The sequence below is a fragment of the Heliangelus exortis genome, chromosome 4 (assembly GCF_036169615.1).
Source record: "Heliangelus exortis chromosome 4, bHelExo1.hap1, whole genome shotgun sequence".
Classification (NCBI taxonomy): domain Eukaryota; kingdom Metazoa; phylum Chordata; class Aves; order Apodiformes; family Trochilidae; genus Heliangelus; species Heliangelus exortis.
The window spans coordinates 41,679,030-41,688,057 of NC_092425.1; the positions used below are offsets into that span (position 1 = coordinate 41,679,030).

At 45.5% G+C, this 9,028-nt stretch overlaps 1 long non-coding RNA gene across 1 annotated transcript; it reads left to right on the forward strand.

Annotated features, from left to right (window-relative positions):
• Window positions 1–3,892: 3,892 nt before the first annotated feature.
• On the forward strand, window positions 3,893–7,387 carry LOC139796227 (uncharacterized). Its single transcript, XR_011725897.1, has 2 exons — window positions 3,893–4,163; window positions 7,141–7,387. It is a non-coding gene; the product is annotated as an uncharacterized lncRNA (long non-coding RNA).
• Window positions 7,388–9,028: the final 1,641 nt, after the last annotated feature.

The window sequence follows — 9,028 nt, forward strand, 5'->3', positions numbered from 1 at the left end:
CATCTGAGCTGCCAGCAGCAGGCACCCCTCCTCAGGCATCACCCCCATCCTTGGGTAGGGAGAGAGGGAATGGAGAGGATTGTCACCAATCACTGGAGGGGGAGAGCAGTGATCAAGCTGCAGATAGCAGAAATACAGAGGGGGGAAAAGTGCGAGATAAGAGACTTAACTCTTGGGGGTGGAGGGGAAGTGCTTGTTAATGGTTCTTGGAAGTGATGTAAGGACAATTCCTCCCAGGGGCCTGCAGGGAGAGGTGGGGGAAAGGCTGTGAATTAAGCTGTGTCCCAGGTGTTCTGTGTGTGCCTCAGCACTATTGGGATGTTCAGTCCAATTGCAGGATTCTAAATATTATATATAATCATAAATAACCTTCCACTCCTCTCTTGCACTAGGTGGATAAGATACTGACTCAGGAGAGAGAACTGAGATACCTAGCTATGAAAATTGATCAATTAATGTCTTCTAGGCATTCTGCCTGAAAGGAAATCTTTTTCCATTTCTGTGATATGAAGGGAAAAAAAACCCAAAAAACCCAGACTGCTCCAGGTAAAATGTTTTGGATTTTCTTTGCTGAAATTCATTTGAGTCAAAAGCTTAACCATGTTGTCAATAATGCAGATCATAAATGATTCAGACTTTCTATGTTTTGTGGAGAGTAGAGCAGAACTGCAAAAGCATATTGTTTGGAGTTTTGCTCTTTTATTCATAAGTCCTGGCTAGAACACAGAGCAAGAAAAGTCAACCTTCTCTTCCTTCCAGATTTATGTAACTTTTTACAATTACATACCATTTATTTTCTCCTTTCTCAAAAGTAGTGTAGAAATCTGCTTCAGCAGGGAACAGTGGATTTTAGTTCTTTCTGAAGAAGGTAGCAATAGAATTTTTGCCATTCCATTTCAGAAGCCCTGCTTGCAAGCTATGGTGTGTATGCTTGTACAAAAGAAGCTTGGATTAAGCATGCCAGAATGCTTTATATATTTTTTGTTTTAAGTGTAAATGACAATTACTCTCTGCTGCTGTTGCCTCTCCCCATCAACATATGCTAAGAAGAGGAGTCCCATCTGCTGAGTTTTACAATCCCAAGTGTTGCATCCCTAAAGGTACCTCAGATTTGACCTTGCCAATAGAGGAGGCCTTTAGCAATTACCTGCAGTGGATTTTTGTTAAGCATTAAATTTTCTGCTCTACAATTTTTCTCTAATTTCATCTGCTCCTAGGGTATCCCAACAGTGACCTTTTTTAAATTTTTTTTTCATTTTTTTTTTCTTTTCACTTGAAGAGATACCACGTTATATTTTAAAAATCAGGATGACATTGTAAAATTACAGGAATTCATAACCTTGGACTGCTCATTTGGTTTTTGCTGATTTTTCTGTCTCCCGTGACTGTTTGGGAAGAACATCATTACACATAAATCTGCCTGGAGCAAAACCCAGCATTGATTCTGCTCCTCGTGACCCATATCCATGGCCATATTCAGCACAGGGCTGAATCTGGAATTATTTTTAGTGCTCATATTTTTACCTCTCTTCCTCTAGCTGCAGACTGTGTGGCAGCAGCAGGACTGTAGCTGACTGATGTGTGGCACCATGCGAGGCCTTTGGTGCCAGCAGAACACTTGTCATTTGGGTCTTCAATTAAAATGAAAGAGCCCTGTGTTCAGAAAAAGAAAAAAGGGATGTTTGGTGGCTGTAGGTGTTTCTGTCCCCAGTTTTGTCCTGAAGCCTTCTTTGATTTCTCCTCTGATTTATTATTTCCCAGGTTAGAAATTGCCCTTATGAGTCCTGTTATCTGATCAAGGACTTGTTCATGCTGACCTGGTGGTGCCAACTTGCTGGCTGGGACCAGGGCTCCCTCTTGTTGGGCTTTGGATAGATAAGGAGTTGGGAAGCAAGAGGAACACAAGGAAGAGGAGGATGGGAATGGAGGTGTCCAGTGTGATGGCAACAAGAAAGCAGCCTTGCTCTCAGCTGCAGAGCCACCACCACATGGCTCAAAGAGACACTCACCCCTTTGATTTCACACTGTTAATTTGAAACAAGTTTCTTGTTTCACTCTCCTTAATCTTCTTGTCACCTGGAGCAATCAAAAAGTCTGAGGGGGGGGGAAATAATTATACTTTACAGTCCCTACAGGAGACTGGAGGTGTTGTGAGGTGCCCAAGTGCAGGCTGGGGGTGTCTGCAGTGAGAGAACTTCCTAAACCTTTATCTGCCTCTTAATGTTGACACTCTGTGTTCCCTAAGACTATGCCCTTTTCTTTAACTCATTCTTTCACTTTTTTACCACCTGACTGAGTCTGATAAAACAGATTTAACATCACCTGTTCTATCTTACACAGCTAATACTGGTGTTTTCTTCCCTAAGATGTACTGTCTCTCCTAGTTAAATCAGACTTCAGGACAGTCCTTTGAAGCTAGCAGGTAAGTAAATTATCTTTATTCTAGAGAAGCTCTAAATCAAATTAGAAAATTACCTTCTGATAGATGACAGAGGCTTTTGCCTGCCCAGGTTTCCTAGAACACAGGTCAGTGTTGTAATTGCTTACTTAGGCTACCATAGTGTCTAATGATCTCAGATGGGATTAAATCATAGGAATAATGCTGTGTAATGCAGGAAAAAATAACTCAGGTACACTTGGGTGACATTGAGATGTGCCTGAGTGGGCAAGTAATGTGGTTGTTTTACCTGCACGTGATGGTGTTGCTGTGGATGGTGTTCAGGAAGGTGCTTTCCACCAGCAGTGATATGTGAGGGTGACAGAAGTCTGAGGGTGTGCACTGTGAGGGTGACAGAAGTCTGAGGGTGTGCTCTGTGAGGGTGAGGGAGCCCTGTCCCAGGCTGCCCAGGGAGGTTTGGAGTCTCCTTCCCTGGAGACACTCAAAACCCTGGACACTTTCCTGGGTGACCCTGCTCTGGCAGAGGGGTTGGACCCCTGACATTCTGTGATTCTGTGATGTTATTTCTAGCATTAGATGTGCTTTATTCCTGTCAGTTGGGGCTCTGTGGTGGAGGAATGCTGACATGAGCTGGCCTGGCTGTGTTATATTTGTACCCATGGTACTAGATAAGTGTATTCCAAATGCATTTCCTTCTCTTGTAGCAGGTTAGAAGTTTGATCCTGCAAGTATTGAAGAGCATTTATGCAAGTGCCCAGCTGTCAAGTGGTTTGTTTTTTTATTTACCTTTTTAAATATGCTTTTAATACCTTTTTTAATAGGTGTTTTGTCAGTGTGTTAGAGATGTCTGGATAACATACTTGGTTAATTTTACAGAGGAAAAAAAATATTTCTAGCTGCTTTTCATTGTTGTGAAGATGGAGTTCCCAGTCAGTCTCTGGCAGCCTCAGAATTTGTCCTGTGTCTCTCCCCAAGGCTGTGCAGCAACCCATGGGAGCAAAGTATGTGGCTCCATGGATAGGTACAAATAATAGTGGGAAATTTGAAGCTGATTTCATTGCTGAGGAAGAGTTCATGGATAAGCACCCCTTGGCTGAAGTACCCACGTGTTGGGCTTTGCTGAAGGTGCCTGAGTCCAAAATGGTTGGTGTGCAGATAGTGGTTGAACGTGTAACCAGACCAGCCACACAGAGTTTCTTATTGTGCCTTGATCTCCAAAGGATTAATGTCCAATGGAGCTGTGACAAGGAGCTACCAAGCTGGATGTTCTTGGACTTGCCTTCAACATGAGTGGTCACTGGTGTGCTGGTAGGTGAAGCCTTGGGTGCTGTGGGTGCCAAGAGAACAGGCAGTTTTCCAGGGTTTTGTTTCCAAGCAGAGCACCCGGGGCCATCTCTCTCAGAATCACAGAATCATGGAGGCTTGGAAAGACCTCCGTGGTCTTTCAGGTCCAGCCTGTGACCTAACACCACCACCTCGGCTGGGCCGTCCTTGCCTTAAACACCTCCAGGTGACTCCACCACTTCCCTGGGCAGTCCTTTGAGTCTCCTGTCCGTGCCTCCGTTTGCTGGAGCCGGTGCTGTTACTGGAGTCACTGCAAAAACCGGGAGTGAAAGGAAGGCGGGAGGACACGGGAGAGCTTTGCTTGCCGTTGCCAAGGCGACTCGTTTTGAGCGAAACACTCATCGCTGCTCGGTTTTATTGCCTCCCGGCATTCTGAGCGGAACAAAACAAAACACCCGAGGAGAAAAAAAGTGGGAGAAAGGTAAAGTGAAGGGTCCTTAAAAGCCGAACGATGGCTCCCTGTGTTCCTGATTTCCAGCCTGTGTCGCAGTGTCCTGGCCCTGCACACCCCCGGGCTGTAGCTGGCTGCCAGTATCACAGTCTCCAAATGTCTGATTCCAATCTTCAGTCCTAATGATTCTGCAAAAGGAAGGACTTGGATTGAAGAGAGAAGCGTGATGAGTCTGCTGAGGAGAAGCCTTCCAGTGGGGTGTGATTTTACTGAAAGTCGTTTAACTCACCCTATTTCTCTGTCACCTTTTGCAGGGCTGGGGTAGAGCAGGAGACAGGGGTTGTGGCTCCATCAAATTAGGGAGGGTTTTTTTGTTCTATTCTTTTTTAGTCCTTTAAGCGTGCCCTTTCCCAGTGAAACCACCAGCTACCACTGCCTGCTAGCTGACTCCTCGCTGAGTCTCTTGCTGTATTTTATCCTTGCTCTGCCGGGCTGGGATAGGCTGGGAGCAGGGATGGCAGCCCTGGGGCAACCTCTGGGGTCTCCGTGGGGCCGGGAGCTCTTGGGGACCCTACGGGGACTGTGACCAGCAGAGGGCAAAGCTGCTACACGCTGCCCTGCACTGCAGGCACCACGTAAAGCTTAGGGCAGCTTGGCATCCAGTGTGTTTTGCTGTGTGTTACACCCTGGCTGGTCATTTACATTAAGCTATATACATAAATCTTGAGGAGGGGAAAAAAATTCCCGTGTTCCCAGGAACCCGGGGAGCCTGCAAAGTGTCTGGGTGCTGGGATGAAGGGTCCCCAGGTACCAACCACAAGCCCTGGCTTGTAGTGCTGCCTGTGATGGACCAGGAAGATGCTTTTCTAGTACATTCAGGACATATTTTAATCAAGCTGGGAAAATATTTCTCTGAGAGTGACTAAAGCAACTTGCATCGAGGTTGAATGCATCCCTCCACCCCTACCTCAGATAGCAGAGCCTATCCACAGAGAAATTTGGGGCATCTGACTGTGAATTACTCTTCACAGTCCATATCAGACCAAGTAAATGCAGAAGATTAATCACTGGCAGTGGGGACATACGTTGTGACCTGTAGGATGCAGGTTACACACGTTCTTCCTTGTCACCAAAAGCAAGAAAGCATAATTAATATAAAAGTAGGAAGCTCCCTGAATCCTTGTCTCTGTGGAGGGAGCATGTTCCAGTTCTCCTAACCTCTGAATAATGTATGGAGAGGACATGGTTGAATACATTTTTGCCTTTGTGCTTTATGCAATTTTTCTCCTTTGGTTTAGTTTTATTCCCACCATGCCTGGTACTTCTGTTTGCTTTCCTTTCCCTTTCCTGCTGCACACTGAAATGTGGGTTTTTTGTGAAAAGTGGCTTTTTGTTACCTACCATTTTCTGTAGTGTTTTTTGGAGAGTATTTTGGCAATGCAGCTGCTCCCTCAGATCTTGCTCATCATACCTGGCACCTCAGTAGATAAATGCTTGTAAGGTTTAGCCCATTTCTTCCTCCTGTTATGTTAGATTTTTTTTTTTCTTTGTGATTCTCCATGATTTAGCTGTAGACTTTCTTACTTCTAGTGTCTTGCACCGTGGCAGATACAGAAACATCTATGCATTAATTTGGCTAAAGTTTCAGGCATAATTAATCTCTTTTATATGATGCTGCTTTGAGAGTTAACAGTTCTGAATCCACTGAACTTCCTCAACTTGTATGGAAGCATCAGCTGCAAAGCTCATTATTTATGCCACCACAATTCATCCTTGAATAATTTCCACCCATCTTCTCCCAGCAATAGCTCTGAGGTGTTTTCTGCTCTGTGTTGGGTTCATCTCCTGTCATGATATGAAGAGATAGATTAAACCTGGTGCTGAGAGTGATGGAGAGAGGGTCAGAATCTCCTGGATTTTCCACTTGACATGTGTTTATTTTGCTTGTTGCAGAGCCAGGTGGTTGTAATTGGGAAGAATTCCTTCACTGAAGGAGCAGTCAGGCACTGGGAGGGGCCACCACCCCTGGAGGTGTTCAAAAACCACGGGGATGAGCCCAAGATGGGCTCTAGTGGGTGGGATTTTCTGGGTAAGCCCTGGTTGGGCTTGGTGATCTGAGAGGTTTTCTCAAGCCATGACAGCTCTGTGATTCTGCAGTTTTGCTCAGTGAGATCAGCAGATTTACTCAGTGTTTTGTGCTTTTGCTAAGAGTTGGTCTTGGGGATGGTGGCAAGGGTCTCAGGCTGGTATGTCCTGTCCATGCCCCAATCCCACTCCTTGCCCTTCCTGTGGGCACCTTATGCCTGGTGTCTACACCAGAACTGCTCTCACAGCTGTGGGAAAAGCACAGTGAGTGTCTTAAACTTTGAGCAAGATGGAAATAATTACCCTTTTCCTATTGATTCACATAACCTTTTTCCTGACCTTTTTTATGCCCATTCCTTCTCTCCATTGATGGTTTCCTGGATGCCAGGATTAAAGGTGTCCCCCTTTCCCTCTAACACTCTCATCACCTCCTTTGCCATAAGCATGTCTCAAACCCTGCTGCTGCCTGCCAGGTCCTTTGCTGCACTCTTACTCTGATGAAAAGAACAGAATAATACCATTTGAATCAAGGGCAAAATATTTAAAGTTATTTGGGTGTCAAATCCTGCAGCTGTGCAGCCTAATTGGGTTAAGAATATATATATATATAATTCTTACAGCTATATCTGTATCTCTGTGCAACTATATATAGATAGAGCTGCAGTGGCAGAACAGGTCATCCACAGCTTCCAGCAGAGAAAGACTTCTTGAGTTGTTATGCAGCTTTTAAGCCTGAGTTTAGCACCATCCTAGGTTTTAAATGCCCTAATTACAGCTCCTGTGCTGTGCTTTGTATCCCTTTGTTCTCACAAGTATTTCACCAGGTCTGGGAATACATTGCTTGTGGCTGGGTTGGACTCTGGGGAAACCTGATAATATGTCCCACTCTTTTTAACTCATGCTTTCTTCTCTTGTTGAACAGGTTCTCCACATATATTTTGTCCTGAATTGTGTCTGCTCACCTCTTTTTTTGGGAATGCAACAGTTTTTAAAGGAAGTTGAATTACATTCCAAGTATCACCACCCTTCCAGAAGCTGCCTCATCCACTGCTTTGCCTCTTCAGAAGTCATGAAGAGGCTTGGAAGGACACTTCCTGTGGCTGAGTAGAGTTGGGAGCCAAACAATCTGTATCAAAAATTAAACTGAGAAACAGAGTTTACAGTGAAAACTTGGAGTATCTGACTTGGAAACATTTTCTAAATATATTGGCTATTGTTACCTCTGCAAGAGGTAGGAAAGCAAACGCTGGTGCTTCTCTTGTGTGCAGGTGGAGGCCCAAATGCCACAGGCAGCAGCACATGTGGGTTGAACCCAGCAGTGGGAGGAGGAGGAAGGATGAGGGGATAGGAACTGCTGGTTGGCTTTGGATGGAAGGGCAGAAGCTGTCTGAGGACACAACCAGGAGGTTTTAAAACCATTTCCCCCCCTGCCCTGTGTCTCAGTGCTGTTTGTTGTTGGCCATGATGGGCATTAGAAGTGACAAAGTTCTGCAGGGATCTGTTCCCCAGGGCTGTGCAGCATGGCTGAGCCTGGCTGTACCAGAAGCCTCCCTGGAGAGGCTCTCTGCCAGACCTTTAGATGACTCAGCCCACCCCAGCCACGGTTTGGCCCAGCATCTCAGCTGCCCAAGTGAAAGGAACTTTCCAGTTTGTTGGCATTCACCTCTTTTTAGCATAAAAGAGGCTTTCTGAGCCAGACACGATGGAGAGACTTGGACTAGATGATCTTTTAAGGTCCCTTCCAACCCCTTACTGTCTGTGAGAGGTGAGCTGGTGAGACAGTCTTTGCTTTCCCCTGGCAGACACAGTGCAATCCCTTTCTTCCTCACCAGGATTTCCTTGGAGAAGTGCAGGGAAGGTGTGACTCCCACGGGATTGTTGGGATAGGCTTTCCTGCCCTTGGAAGCATCCCTGCTCCAAGGGAGACCTACACAAAGGAGCACCTGCAGATGAGGGCCATGACTTGAAGCAGCCCTTGCAACACCCTGCAGCTGGAGAGGCAGCACATGGAGATGAAAAAAACAGAATTACAGACTAGTAATACCACAGAAAAACCACAACCAAACAAAAAAAACCTAACAATCCCAGTAGCTAATACCCAGCAAACATGTCCCTTGTGGTGCTGTGCTTTCCCTCTTGTTTCTGATAGTTCTTCCAGTTCTATCCTGCAGAGGATCTCAGTGGGAGATGTCCATGCCTGTGGCAAGGGGGTTGGAAGTAGATGATCTTTAAGATCCCTTCCAACCTAAACCATTCTGTGATCTCCTTAAGGAGAGAGAAGTGATCTGGGATTCATGGCTGTGAGATGCTGAACCACAGCACAGACCCTATTTTTTGGGGGGAGGGGGGTAGCATACCTGGCTGCAGTCACAGAGAAGCTGAATCAACTTTCTTGGCCTCAGCAAAGCTGACTTGGTTGTGTGACTGCAATATCTCTTGGAAATGTCCCATGCCTGGTGTAGAAAAGGCAAGGAGTAATTTGTCAGAAAGTAAGGACATTATTTTTCACTGATGTCACTCTGCTGCCAACAGAGTAGCTTGCAGGGATCTCAGACTGAATGGAAATGTCAAATGTGTTGCTGTGGCCAAATAGAATCAGGTATTTCCAAAGTTACATGGCTATCAAATAATTGTATGTGAGATAGTGGCAGTCTAAGAAGCACCAATGATGAGAATCTAGCAAACCCTAATGCTTGTTTCCATCAGAATTTGAGGTTATTGGTGTCATTTTTATACTCAGCCTGAAGGCCTCCTCATGCAGCACAGAACTCTTGTTATTGTGAAGCTTACCCCAGAAAGCTGATAGGGAC